Source organism: Chanodichthys erythropterus, chromosome 16, assembly GCF_024489055.1.
Source record: "Chanodichthys erythropterus isolate Z2021 chromosome 16, ASM2448905v1, whole genome shotgun sequence".
Classification (NCBI taxonomy): Eukaryota; Metazoa; Chordata; class Actinopteri; order Cypriniformes; family Xenocyprididae; genus Chanodichthys; species Chanodichthys erythropterus.
In genome coordinates, this window is record NC_090236.1 from 44489636 (window position 1) to 44502034 (window position 12399).

The following is a 12399-nucleotide window of genomic DNA, read 5'->3' on the forward strand; positions in this document are numbered from 1 at the left end:
GCACTGGCTAACCAGGGTGTAAGCCTAAACGGCCCACATATAATACAGCAAATGTGGCCCAAAACTTATCTGGGCCAGTTTTGGCAAAGATGAGGGACAGAAACGACTGGCAAATCTGAATGTGAACCTAAACTGGCCCACATTTAATGCAGCAAATGGGGCTCAGTTATCTTAAAACTCAAATGGGCAAGTTTTGGCAAAGATGATGGAGTGTAATAACTGGTGATTCTTAATGTGAACCTAAAGTGGCCCACACATGGCATAACAAATATGGCCCAGATACATTACTTCAACTTTGGACCACATTTGGCTAATGTACGGCAAAGTCAGCACTGGCTAACCAGGATGTAAGCCTAAACTGGCCCACATATAATGAAGCAAATGTGGCCCAGATATCTTAAAACATATCTGGACCAGTTTTGGCCATTGGCAAAGATGACGGAGTGTAATCACTGGCGATTCTGAATGTTAACTCCAACTATACTCCATTACTCCAACTTTGGACCACATTTGGCATATGTATGGCACAGTCAGCACTGGTCAACCAGGGTGTATGCTCAAAATGGAACAGTAAGCATGTTAATAGTTAATAACAATTAGGGCCAATGTTGGTAAATATACGGTACAGTTGACACAGCAAATATGCTCTAAATATCATAAAAAACAAGGCTACTTCTGGCTTTGGAACAAGCACCTTTAAAAACGGGTTAATTTAAATGTATAGCTAAAAATGAAACTGAAAATATAGCATTAATACTTTTCAGGGATAATTCATATAGGATGCAACACTTAACTGTACAGGCTAATGTGGAGAAGGCAGATATTTCAGGTTTTTTTTTGACATAACTTTATTGGTGTGTTTGTGTGTACAGGTATATGTGGTTTGTGAGGACACAAATGTCTATAATATAATATGCAATAGAAAGTAAACATGGTTTATGAGGACACTTCCATACTAAACTTTTTTTAATACAAAACATGCAGAAAGTTTTGTGTGGTGGGTAGGTTTAGGGCTAGGGGAGGGGGGATATACAATATTTGGGGGGGGGGGGGGGGTGGGGTATAATAAATTATGTTTTTGGAAAATGTAAATTGTAGAAAGTTTTCTGTGATGGGTAGGTTTAACGTAGAGGGATAGGTTATGCAGTTTGTACAGTATAAAAACCATTATGTCTCTGGAAAGTCCCCAGAAAACATGAAAACACAGCGTGCGTGTGTGCGTGTGTGTGTGTGTGTGTGTGTGTGTGTGTGTGTGTGTGTGTGTGTGTGTGTGTGTGAGTGTGTGTAGGTGTGTGAGTGTGTGTGTGTGTGTGTGTCTTTTCCTTAGAGCAGGAACACAGACTTGCACTATTACAGCTCTTACAGTCAGTTATGCTGTACATGTACTGTAAGTAAAGTGTCTGATTGAGAAACGTGTACAACATAGTTAATAGTGAACTGTTTTTATGGTCTTGGAACATATATTTGGTAGAGAGACTTTTTGAGATGCTGTTAAAATCTTAAGTTAGTCCTAATGCTACCCCTAAACCTTACCCAACCCATTATCCTTAAAGTTTTCTGTGATGGGTAGGTTTAACGTAGAGGGATAGGTTATGCAGTTTGTACAGTATAAAAACCATTATGTCTCTGGAAAGCCCCCATAAAATGAAAACACAGTGTGTGTGTGTGTGTCTGTACTGTAGAGCAGAATCACAGACGTGCACTATTACAGCTCTTACAGTTATGCTGTACATGTACTATAAGTAAAGTGTCTGATTGAGAAACGTGTACAACATAGTTAAAATTAGTGAACTGTTTTTTTTTTTTTTTATGACCTTGGAACATGTCTCTCTACATGGTAGAGAGACATTTTGAGCTGCTGTATGTTAAAATCTTTGCCATGGTTTCAAGCAGGACATATTCCAATGTCCATGCATTGTTTATCTTGTAACAAGATCCCAAGGACAAGTTAGTCCTAACGCTACCCCTAAACCTAACCCAACCCATTATCCTTAAAGTAAGAAATGATAACCAGCACAAGTCAAGTCAAGTTAAGTCACCTTTATTTATATAGCGCTTTTTACAATGCAGATTGTGTCAAAGCAGCTTTACATTGATAACTGGTACATAATTTGGCTGCACAGCAGCTCTTAAATAAGAATGTCAATGCAGGCAGATCAAAGCACTGTTGAATAAATGTGAAGAATACTATTGAATATCAAATGTCAAGTGTCCCCGACTAAGCAAGCCAAAGGCGACAGCGGCAAGGAACCCAAACTCCATCAGGTGACAAACAAGTGGCAGATAGTTGTTAAAATGGAGGGAAAAAAAAACCTTGGGTGAAACCAGGCTTAGTCGGGGGGCCAGTTCTCCTCTGGTGAACAGTGCTTTGTTACAATCAGGTTGCTATCATAAGTCTTATAGGATCGCAACAATCAAAGTATATATTTCAGTTCCATCCAGTTGAGGATCGTATTCATCACGCCGGTATGGACGGTCTGTTGAGGAACTGTGCTACTGGCTGTCGTGTCGATGAGGCCTTCACAGTGGATGATCCAGTTGACTCGATCTCTGCTGATACTTCAGGGCTGCATTGTGGTCGTGTCCAGTTGAGGATCGTATTCATCACGCAGGTATGGACAGTCTGTTGAGGAACTGTGGCACTGGCTGTCGTGTTGATGATGTCTTCACAATGGATGATCTAGTCGACTCGATCTCTGCTGATACTTCAGGGCTGCATTGTGGTCGTGTCATGGCACCGGTCCTTGGTCTCAGCTGGATACGGCCCAGATCCGGTTGACTACGGTAAACCTCGGGATAAACAGAAAGACTAATATTAGCGTAGATGCCATTCTTTTTCTGATGTAACGAGTACATCTGGTGTTATAGGAAGTGTTCCCGTTTCCGGCTGACCTAATTTATGCAGCCTAATAATTTGAAAATATAAAATGATAATGTGTTATGTGTATGCCAGGTTAAAGAGATGTGTTTTTAGTCTAGATTTAAACTGACAGAATGTGTCTGCATCCCGAACAATGCTAGGAAGACTGTTCCAGAGTTTAGGTGCCAAATAGGAGAAGGATCTACCGCCTGCAGTTGATTTTGATATTCTAGGTATTATCAGCTGGCCTGAATTCTGAGATCGCAATAAACGTGAAGGACTATAATGTTTTAAGAGCTCACTTAGGTACTGGGGAGCTAAACCATTTAGTGCTTTGTAAGTAATTAGCACGATTTTAAAATCTATATGATGTTTAACAGGAAGCCAATGCAGTGATGACAGAACTGGGCTAATATGGTCATACTTCCTAATTCTAGTAAGAACTCTAGCTGCTGCATTTTGTACGAGCTGTAGTTTACTTATCAAGTGAGCAGAACAACCACCCAGTAGAGCGTTACAGTAGTCTAGCCTTGAGGTCATAAATGCATGAACTAACTGTTCTGCATTTTTCATTGAGAGCATATGTCATAGTTTAGATACCGCCCTTGGACTACATTACCCATAACTCACCCCCTGGACTCATTATCTCATTGTCATTGCACCCAGCTGTTTTGTGTTTGTTCATCAGTGTCTGTCTATTTAGTTTCAGTTGTTTCTGTCCTTGGTTGTGGTTTGGTGTATTGTTACGTGCACTGTTTGCATCTCTGGCTTTTGTTTTTGTGGACTGATTATCTGGATTTTGACCCCTTGCCTGCCTTTGGATTTACGTTTCTGGACTCTCCATTAAATGCTAATGCTGCAACTGGATCTCAACATCTTGTTCTTGTGTGCCCGTGACAGTGTGTCGCTGTGGTCATCCAAAATCTAACTAAGGCAGTGACTTGGTAGTTCAAATACATTCAAGGGGGAGGGATGCATAGAGTAGAGGTGTGGACAATCTAAACAAAGCATGCAAATGCAGTACAGGAATCAGCCCATTCCCTACATTTCCCAGCCATGATCTAATCAGCATAAATGTGTCATTCAAATGCATAGGTGCTAATCCAATCAGTCTGACCGTATCACCCATACCTTTACATTATCATAGAGACAATGGCACTGCTGTATCTTGAGCTTGTCCTGCCAAATGGTCAGGATGTAGGATCCGCAGATCTTAAACAGATTCTTAAATTTGTAATTCCACAACTACTACAAACTGATAACGGTCAGATAAGTATGATTTGAATCATGCCAATGCAATTCCACTAATGCTAACATAATTTTCGAGTCTGTTTAAAAGAATATTGTGATCAATAGTGTCAAATGCAGCACTAAGATCCAGTAACACTAATAGAGAGATACAACCACGATCTGATGATAGGAGCAAATCATTAGTAACTCTATTGAGAGCAGTCTCAGTACTATGGTATGGTCTAAATCCTGACTGGAAATCCTCACAGATACTATTTCTTTCTAAAAAGGAAAATAGTTGTGATGAAACTGCCTTTTCTAGTATTTTTGACAGAAAACTGAGATTTGAGATCGGCCTGTTATTGACTAATTCTCTAGGATCAAGTTGTGTTTTTTTAATAAGAGGTTTAATAACAGCCAGCTTAAAGGTTTTTGGAACGTATCCTAGTGATAAAGATGAATTAACAATATTAAGAAGAGGATCTATGACCTCTGGAAGCATCACTTTCAATAGCTTAGTCGGAATAGGGTCTAACATACATGTGGATGATTTTGATGATTTAACAAGTTTAGACAATTCTTCCTCTCCTAAAGCAGTAAATGAATTGAATTTTTCTTTAGGGACACTACAATGCACTGTCTGACACAAGACTGTAGTAGACGGTTGCATGGTTATAATTTTTTTCTCTAATATTATCAATCTTGCAAGTAAAGAAGTTCATAAAGTCATTACTGCTGTGCTCTTTGAAAACATCAGAAGTCAAAGCTTTATTTCGTGTTAATTTAGCCACTGTATCAAATAAATACCTAGGGTTGTGTTTATTTTCTTCTAAAAGTTTTGAAAAATAGGCAGATCTAGCAGTTTTAAGGCCGTTCTGTACTCAGTCATTTTCTCTCTCCACGAAATGCGAAATACCTCTAGTTTTGTTTTCTTCCAGCTGCGCTCCATTTTTCTAACTGCTGTTTTTAGGGCCCTAGTGTGCTCAATTGTACCATGGTGTTGGATTGATTTCCTTAATCTTTTTTAAACGCAAAGGATCAACTGAGTCTAATGTGCTGGAAAAAATCAACAGTTTCTGTTGCAATATCTAGGTCTTCTAAGCTATCTGGTATGCTAAGGCGATGAAACTGAGCAGGAAGATTATTTATAAAGCAATCTTTAGTGGTAGAAGTGATGGTTCTACCATATTTATGGCAGGGAGGCAGTTTAGCCGCTTTCACTAAATGTAATATACACAAGACTAGATAATGATCTGAGATGTCGTCACTCTGCTGCAGAATTTCAACGGCATCAATATCGATTCCATGTGACAATATTAGATCTAAAGTATGTGTAACACAGTTCGTAAATGGGAAGAAGGAGGCGGGAACCGGCGAACATTCAACGTAACTTTAATTCAAAATAAACAAAGAACAAAACGAAAGTAATGCCGGCAGACCCTCGCGGACGTCTGCCAGCCACACAAACATAATAAACCATAAAATAAAGTCCAGGCCTGGTCCTCTCTCGTCCTTCACTGATGTCACTCCTCCTTTTATGCCTCCGGAGCTCCTCCGTGAGAGACTCGAGGCCGGCACGCCTCGCAGGTGAAGCTCATTAACACTCGCGTCACCGGCCTCGCGCCGTTCCCTCACGGCTCTCGCCCGCCCTGCTCGTCACAGTATGATTACGACAATGAGTGGGTCCTGACACGTGTTGTCTAACACCAATAGAGTTTAGAATGTCTGTAAATGCCAATCCTAATGAGTCTTTTTTATTATCTACATGGATATTAAAATCACCAACAACAAGGACTTTATCTGCAGCTAGTACTAATTCTGATAGAAAATCGGCAATTTCTTTGATAAAGTCTGTATTGTGCCCTGGTGGCTTGTATACAGTAGCCAACACAAATGTCAACTTACATAATGTTACGTAAAGCAGCATCACTTCGAAGGAATTATATTTGAAAGACTTCTGGCTGATACTGTAAATATTACTATATTACTTTCTGTCGAGGATTGTGTCGATAATCATAACCTTTAGGGCTAGTGTAATCGTCCGGTTTTAGACAGGTTTCTGTCAAACACAGCACATCTAGATTTTTGTCTGTGATAATATCGTTTACAATAAGTGCTTTTGAAGAAAGTGATCTAATATTTAACAACCCAAGCTTTATCATTTGTTTATCATTATTATCTCTATTTTTTTATTTGTTGAACATCAATTAAATTTTTACCATTAAATGGGTTTGGAAGTTTTTTGTTTTTATTAATTCGGGGTACAGACACAGTCTCTATTTGATAATATCTAGGTGCAAGAGTTTCTATGTGTTGGGAATTATCTGACTTCTGTAATGTGAGGCAGCTAGCAGATGGTCGGTTTAGCCAGTCTGTCTGCTTCCTGTCCTGGGCCCCAGTTTGTCATGTTTCAGCTCTAAGACTATGTGCCATATTACTAGACAGAAGAGCAGCACCATCCCGGGACGGATGAATACCATCTCTTTTCAACAGGTCAGGTCTGCCCCAAAAACTTTTCCAATTGTCTATGAAACCTATATTATTCTGCGGACACCACTTAGCCAGCCATTGAGTGATGATAATCTGCTAACTATCTCATCACTCCGACGAACAGCAAGGGGACCAGAGCAAATTACTTCTCCTGACATTGTATTTGCGGGTTCACACACCTCTTTAATGTTAATTTTAGTGATCTCCAACTGGCGAAGTCGAACATCATTTGTGCCGACGTGAATAATAATTTTAGAGTATTTACGATTAGCATTAGCCAGCACTTTTAAATTTGCTTTGATGTCAGGTGCTCTGGCTCCCGGCAAACATGTGACTATGGTGGCTGGTGTCTCTATTTTCACGTTCTGTGTAATAGAATCGCCAATGACTAGGGCACTTTCAACCGGATTCTCAGTGTGTGCCTCACTGAATGGGGAGAACCTGTTTGATGTTCTTATTGTAACGGAAGAGTGGTGTTTTCCGCGGCTAGGCCACCTCACCCTTACCCAAGTGCCCTGCTGTGCAGGCTCTACAGCCGGAACTGAACAATGTACAGAGTTCACTAAGCTAGTCGCATCCAAAGCAGTATCTGAAGCCCCTGCATTCTTACTATCCTCGATTAAAGTTTGGATGCGTGTCTCTAATTCTGAGATTCTCTCTGTCAGCCTGACTATTTCCCTATATTTATGACATGTAAATCCCTCGTCGCTGACAGAGAGAGCTACACTGAACATGTGACAAACTGAACACGAGATAACAGTGGGAAAGGATGACATGACTCACCGTGTTTGTAGACTGATCCAAGTTACCACTGTAGACTGATCCGAGTTACCACAGCTGTTTGATGAACGCATTGAAAAGGAGCGCGCGAGACTGATAACAAGTTAACAAGCGAGATGCAAACGATGCTAGCGATGTCAGATTAATGTGGTAGGCAATAATAATAATAATAATATAAGCAACAACCTGGCACAAAAACCTGGTTGTATGCATAAACTTGACATAAACTGTAAACTTAAAATATGTCAAATATGATTGGTTGAATGAAATGCAGGATTAACAATGTAAGCAGGCAGTGTGCTTCAAGTGACCCTGATATTGTAATAAGTACATAAATGAATGAATGAATGAACTAATAAATAAAACATTACAAAACAAAAATTAATAAAAATATTTATTTTGTCTTACATTTTAACTGAATATTGACATTTACATTTATAAATGACTTTTTAATGAATAAAAATAGCCTTTCATATTATTAATTGATAAATTAAATTATGAGTGGGTAAATTCGCACAAATCTGCATAAAACTGCAATGAGAACATTGGTTTTTTTTATATTATTTGATTTGATATTAGGCTATTAACTTTTCAAACATTTTTATTTTTATTTTTATTTTATTTTTATTATTATCATGTTATAGGCTTCAGCTAACTTTGTTAGAGATAATAATCTTTTTTTAAACAGAGTTCAAACTGGTTCGAATTTTCCTATTTCCGGCCCTTTAAATTTAAAAGTAGGCGCATGGAAAAGGCCGCCCAAAAGACAGAACAGCAGAAGAAAACTGCACAAAATAAAGTCAAGGTAAGACTTAATAAAAAATAATGGATTTAAACAATGTCTTTATGTTGTTGGCGATTGCTTCGTTATATTTGATTTGAGTATTTATGTGATATTAAAGTTAGCTAATGATAACTTAAATCGTTAGTGAAGCAAACACATAGGCAAGGCTGCCAACTCTCACGCATTCAGCGTGAGACTCACGCAATTGAACCAATTCTTGCGCTCTCACGCCACACTCCCATATTCTCACGCAGACTCCCATACAGCAAACAGACTTGGCCCATATGTGGCCTCATAATGGCACTGCTGCCGTGTTGCCAGCACTGGCATGCATCATGTCAGCCAACTGTGGGCCATGTGTGGAAATGATGGCACTGCATGCATGACGGCAGACAATATTTGGGCCGATTGTGGATGTGTGGTGTGTGGCCCAGATCAGTGTAATTATTATGGGCCATACTCTGTGTACTGCATGCGTGACGGCAGACAACATTTGGGCTGATTGTGGATGTGGGGTGTGTGGCCCAGATCAGTGTAAAGATTATGGGCCATACTCTGTGTACTGCATGCGTGACGGCAGACAACATTTGGGCCGATTGTGGATGTGAGGTGTGTGGCCCAGATCAGTGTAGTGATTATGTGCCATACTCTGTGTACTGGACAATTAATAAGTATTTAGGCCTGCAGTATTCAAGGCTATATTCCCTCCTCTCTCCTCTCTCTGAAACAGATGTAATGATTTTAATAATTGATATTAATTGACATATATATGTATATAAGAGTCATTTGAAAAAAAAATTGTCCAGATTAAAAAAAAATATAGCTGCAAGCAGCAATTCGGGGCCAAGCCCCAGAAGGGGCAGTAGCGCAATACGGAGCAGGAAGAGCAAAAACAGCAGAAATTGAATGTACATGCTAAACAGCTCGTTCAGAAGGACAGGTGGAAATGAAATGAAAATTAATAGAAGTTCAGAGAATGAACACGGAATGAACTAAAAACACTTGTATCTCATTCAAGAGGAATAAAGATTAGTACAATGCTTATTTGGATAAAAAAGGTATCAAAATGACTCATTACACACAATTGTATAAAGGCACCCCACACGGGATTCGAACCCACAACCTCCGGGTCCAATGTCCATTTCTCAACTCATTGCGCCACTGTGCAGGTGAATGTTGGCACACCTGCCGAAGTTCATTAGTTCATGTGAAAATGAACTCAAAATGAAGAATTTTTATAAAACTGCACTGAATGTTATATTTAATAACTACTTTAGATCATTCTGCAGCTCATCATGCTGTAGCGCAATACAGAGCAGGAAGAGGAAAAACAGCAGAAAATGAACAAACATGAAACAGCTGGTTCAGAATTACGGGCGAAAATGAACTCAGAACTTATGTACATAAGCTTAGATGAAAATGAACACAGCATGAAACAAAAAGCATTTATTTCTAATCCAAGAGGCAGTAAAGGAATCAAAACACACTATTTCATAAAACCGCTCCACCTGGGATTCGAACCCACTATCTTGGGGTGCAGAGCTCATCAGGTAACTGGCTTTACACATTGAGCTACTTGCACATTCAACAATCTGTGGAAGAGAACTTTTAGTGTAAGAAAGAATTTACAAAAAAGCATTACTTAGCATGCTAACCATATTAGCATGCTAAGCTAACTTAATGCTAATGAAGCTCATGGTTAACTTGATAGCTGAAGAGCCACATTAAAGAGAATGACAACTGGTTAGCATGCTAAGCAATTAGCATGCTAAGCTAACTAGCATAAGACAACAAACACAAGCAAGGTCACATTCAGAGATGAATATCTTGGGAATGGTAGCGAATATCAAAAATCCATTCAGTCATTTCTGTGCGGCTCGGTCCAAAGATCACCTGAGCTGATTTTGGACAAAATTGGACAAAAATTGTAGGAGGAGTAGTGAAAAAATGGAATACTGTACTTTTCAAAATGGCCACTACTGTACTGGGTGGAGTCTTAATGTAAGATATTGAATGTGATCAGTATGAAGAGAGGAATCAGTTGTATTGACATTCATTTTTCTGGAACAAAGGGTTCAAAAGTTATAACCTTTACAAAAGTGAATATTTGAACTGGTGGTGGCGCTATAGACTTAGTCCTAGATACTCCAAAGTTGGTCAAATTACTTTTAATTACTATCACTACAAGCATGCCAAATTTGATAATTTTCCTTCTTATGGCTCATTGATTACCATACAGGGGGAAGAAGAATAACTACGAATTTGGACATAAAGGAATTGCATGTGATAGCTTCAGATTAGACCAGTTTTAGGCAGAATGCCTAGAACAGACACAAGTTCTGCATCTTTTCCTGCCACAGTACCTCATGCGGTCTGGGCATGTGTCACACTGAGTTTCGAACCCACGATGCAGAGCATTCGGGATCCGTGGCGTAACACATTGAGCTAATCAGCCATGCAAGTTCATCAGTATGCTAAGCAGAGGTTTCAGTGTGAGAAAGAGTTCACAAAAAAAAAAGCTTCATAGCATGTTAACCATATTAGTATGCAAAGTTATTTAATGCCAACTAAGTTTTGGTTAACCTGTTGACTGAAGACCACATTAGAAAGAATAGCAATAGTTTAGCATGCTAAGCAATTACTGTGCTAAGCTAACTAGCATAAGACAACAAACACAAGCAAGGTCACATTCAGAGATGAATATCTTGGGAATGGTAGCGAATATCAAAAATCCATTCAGTCATTTCTGTGCGGCTCGGTCCAAAGATCACCTGAGCTGATTTTGGACAAAATTGGACAAAAATTGTAGGAGGAGTACCGAAAAAACTGTTTTCCATTTATTTCAATATGGCGGACAGGTACATTTAAGGAAAATGACAAATGACACATCGTCGGAATCGGCATAAGCCAGGGAATAAAATGACATAAAGCATACACATTTTGGAAAGTGTTTTCAAAAGTTATAAGTGGTTTTGCAACAATCATTACATCTGTGGAACAGTAGGTGGCGCTGTGTTGAAACTTCTCAGGTACCTTCAGGACCTTCTAAAGGTCATACATACCAATTTGTGTGAAGATATGTCAAATTGTTTAAAGGTTATTGCAATTTATGACAAAATTCAAAATGGCGGACACGTGGTTCATCTGATGTTGACGAATTCGATATCCTCGGATTCGGCATGGCACAGGGAATCCATAGACACCAAGATCTTGATTTTCTAATAAAGTGTTCAAAAGTTATTGGCCAAAATAGCCATTTTTCAGATCTCATGACCTGTAGGTGGCGCTGTTCCCAAATTTGGCATGGAACCTCAGATCATGGTCTTGATCAAGTGTACCAATTTTAGTTTTGATTGCTCAAAGTTTGGCCGAGATACAGCCTCTATAGCAATTTTGGGTCAACCTTGTTAACTTTGTGACATCATAACTTTTGAACAAAGATGAATAAAAAAAATCTGTTCAGTCATTTCTGTGCGGCTCAGACCAAAGATCACCTGATCAAAGTTTGGAAAAAATTGGACAAAAATTGTAGGAGGAGTAGTGAAAAAATGGAATACTGTACTTTTCAAAATGGCCACTACTGTACTGGGTGGAGTCTTAATGTAAGATATTGAATGTGATCAGTATGAAGAGAGGAATCAGTTGTATTGACATTCATTTTTCTGGAACAAAGGGTTCAAAAGTTATAACCTTTACAAAAGTGAATATTTGAACTGGTGGTGGCGCTATAGACTTAGTCCTAGATACTCCAAAGTTGGTCAAATTACTTTTAATTACTATCACTACAAGCATGCCAAATTTGATAATTTTCCTTCTTATGGTTCATTGATTACCATACAGGGGGAAGAAGAATAACTACGAATTTGGACATAAAGGAATTGCATGTGATAGCTTCAGATTAGACCAGTTTTAGGCAGAATGCCTAGAACAGACACAAGTTCTGCATCTTTTCCTGCCACAGTACCTCATGCGGTCTGGGCATGTGTCACACTGAGTTTCGAACCCACGATGCAGAGCATTCGGGATCCGTGGCGTAACACATTGAGCTAATCAGCCATGCAAGTTCATCAGTATGCTAAGCAGAGGTTTCAGTGTGAGAAAGAGTTCACAAAAAAAAAGCTTCATAGCATGTTAACCATATTAGTATGCAAAGTTATTTAATGCCAACTAAGTTTTGGTTAACCTGTTGACTGAAGACCACATTAGAAAGAATAGCAATAGTTTAGCATGCTAAGCAATTACTGTGCTAAGCTAA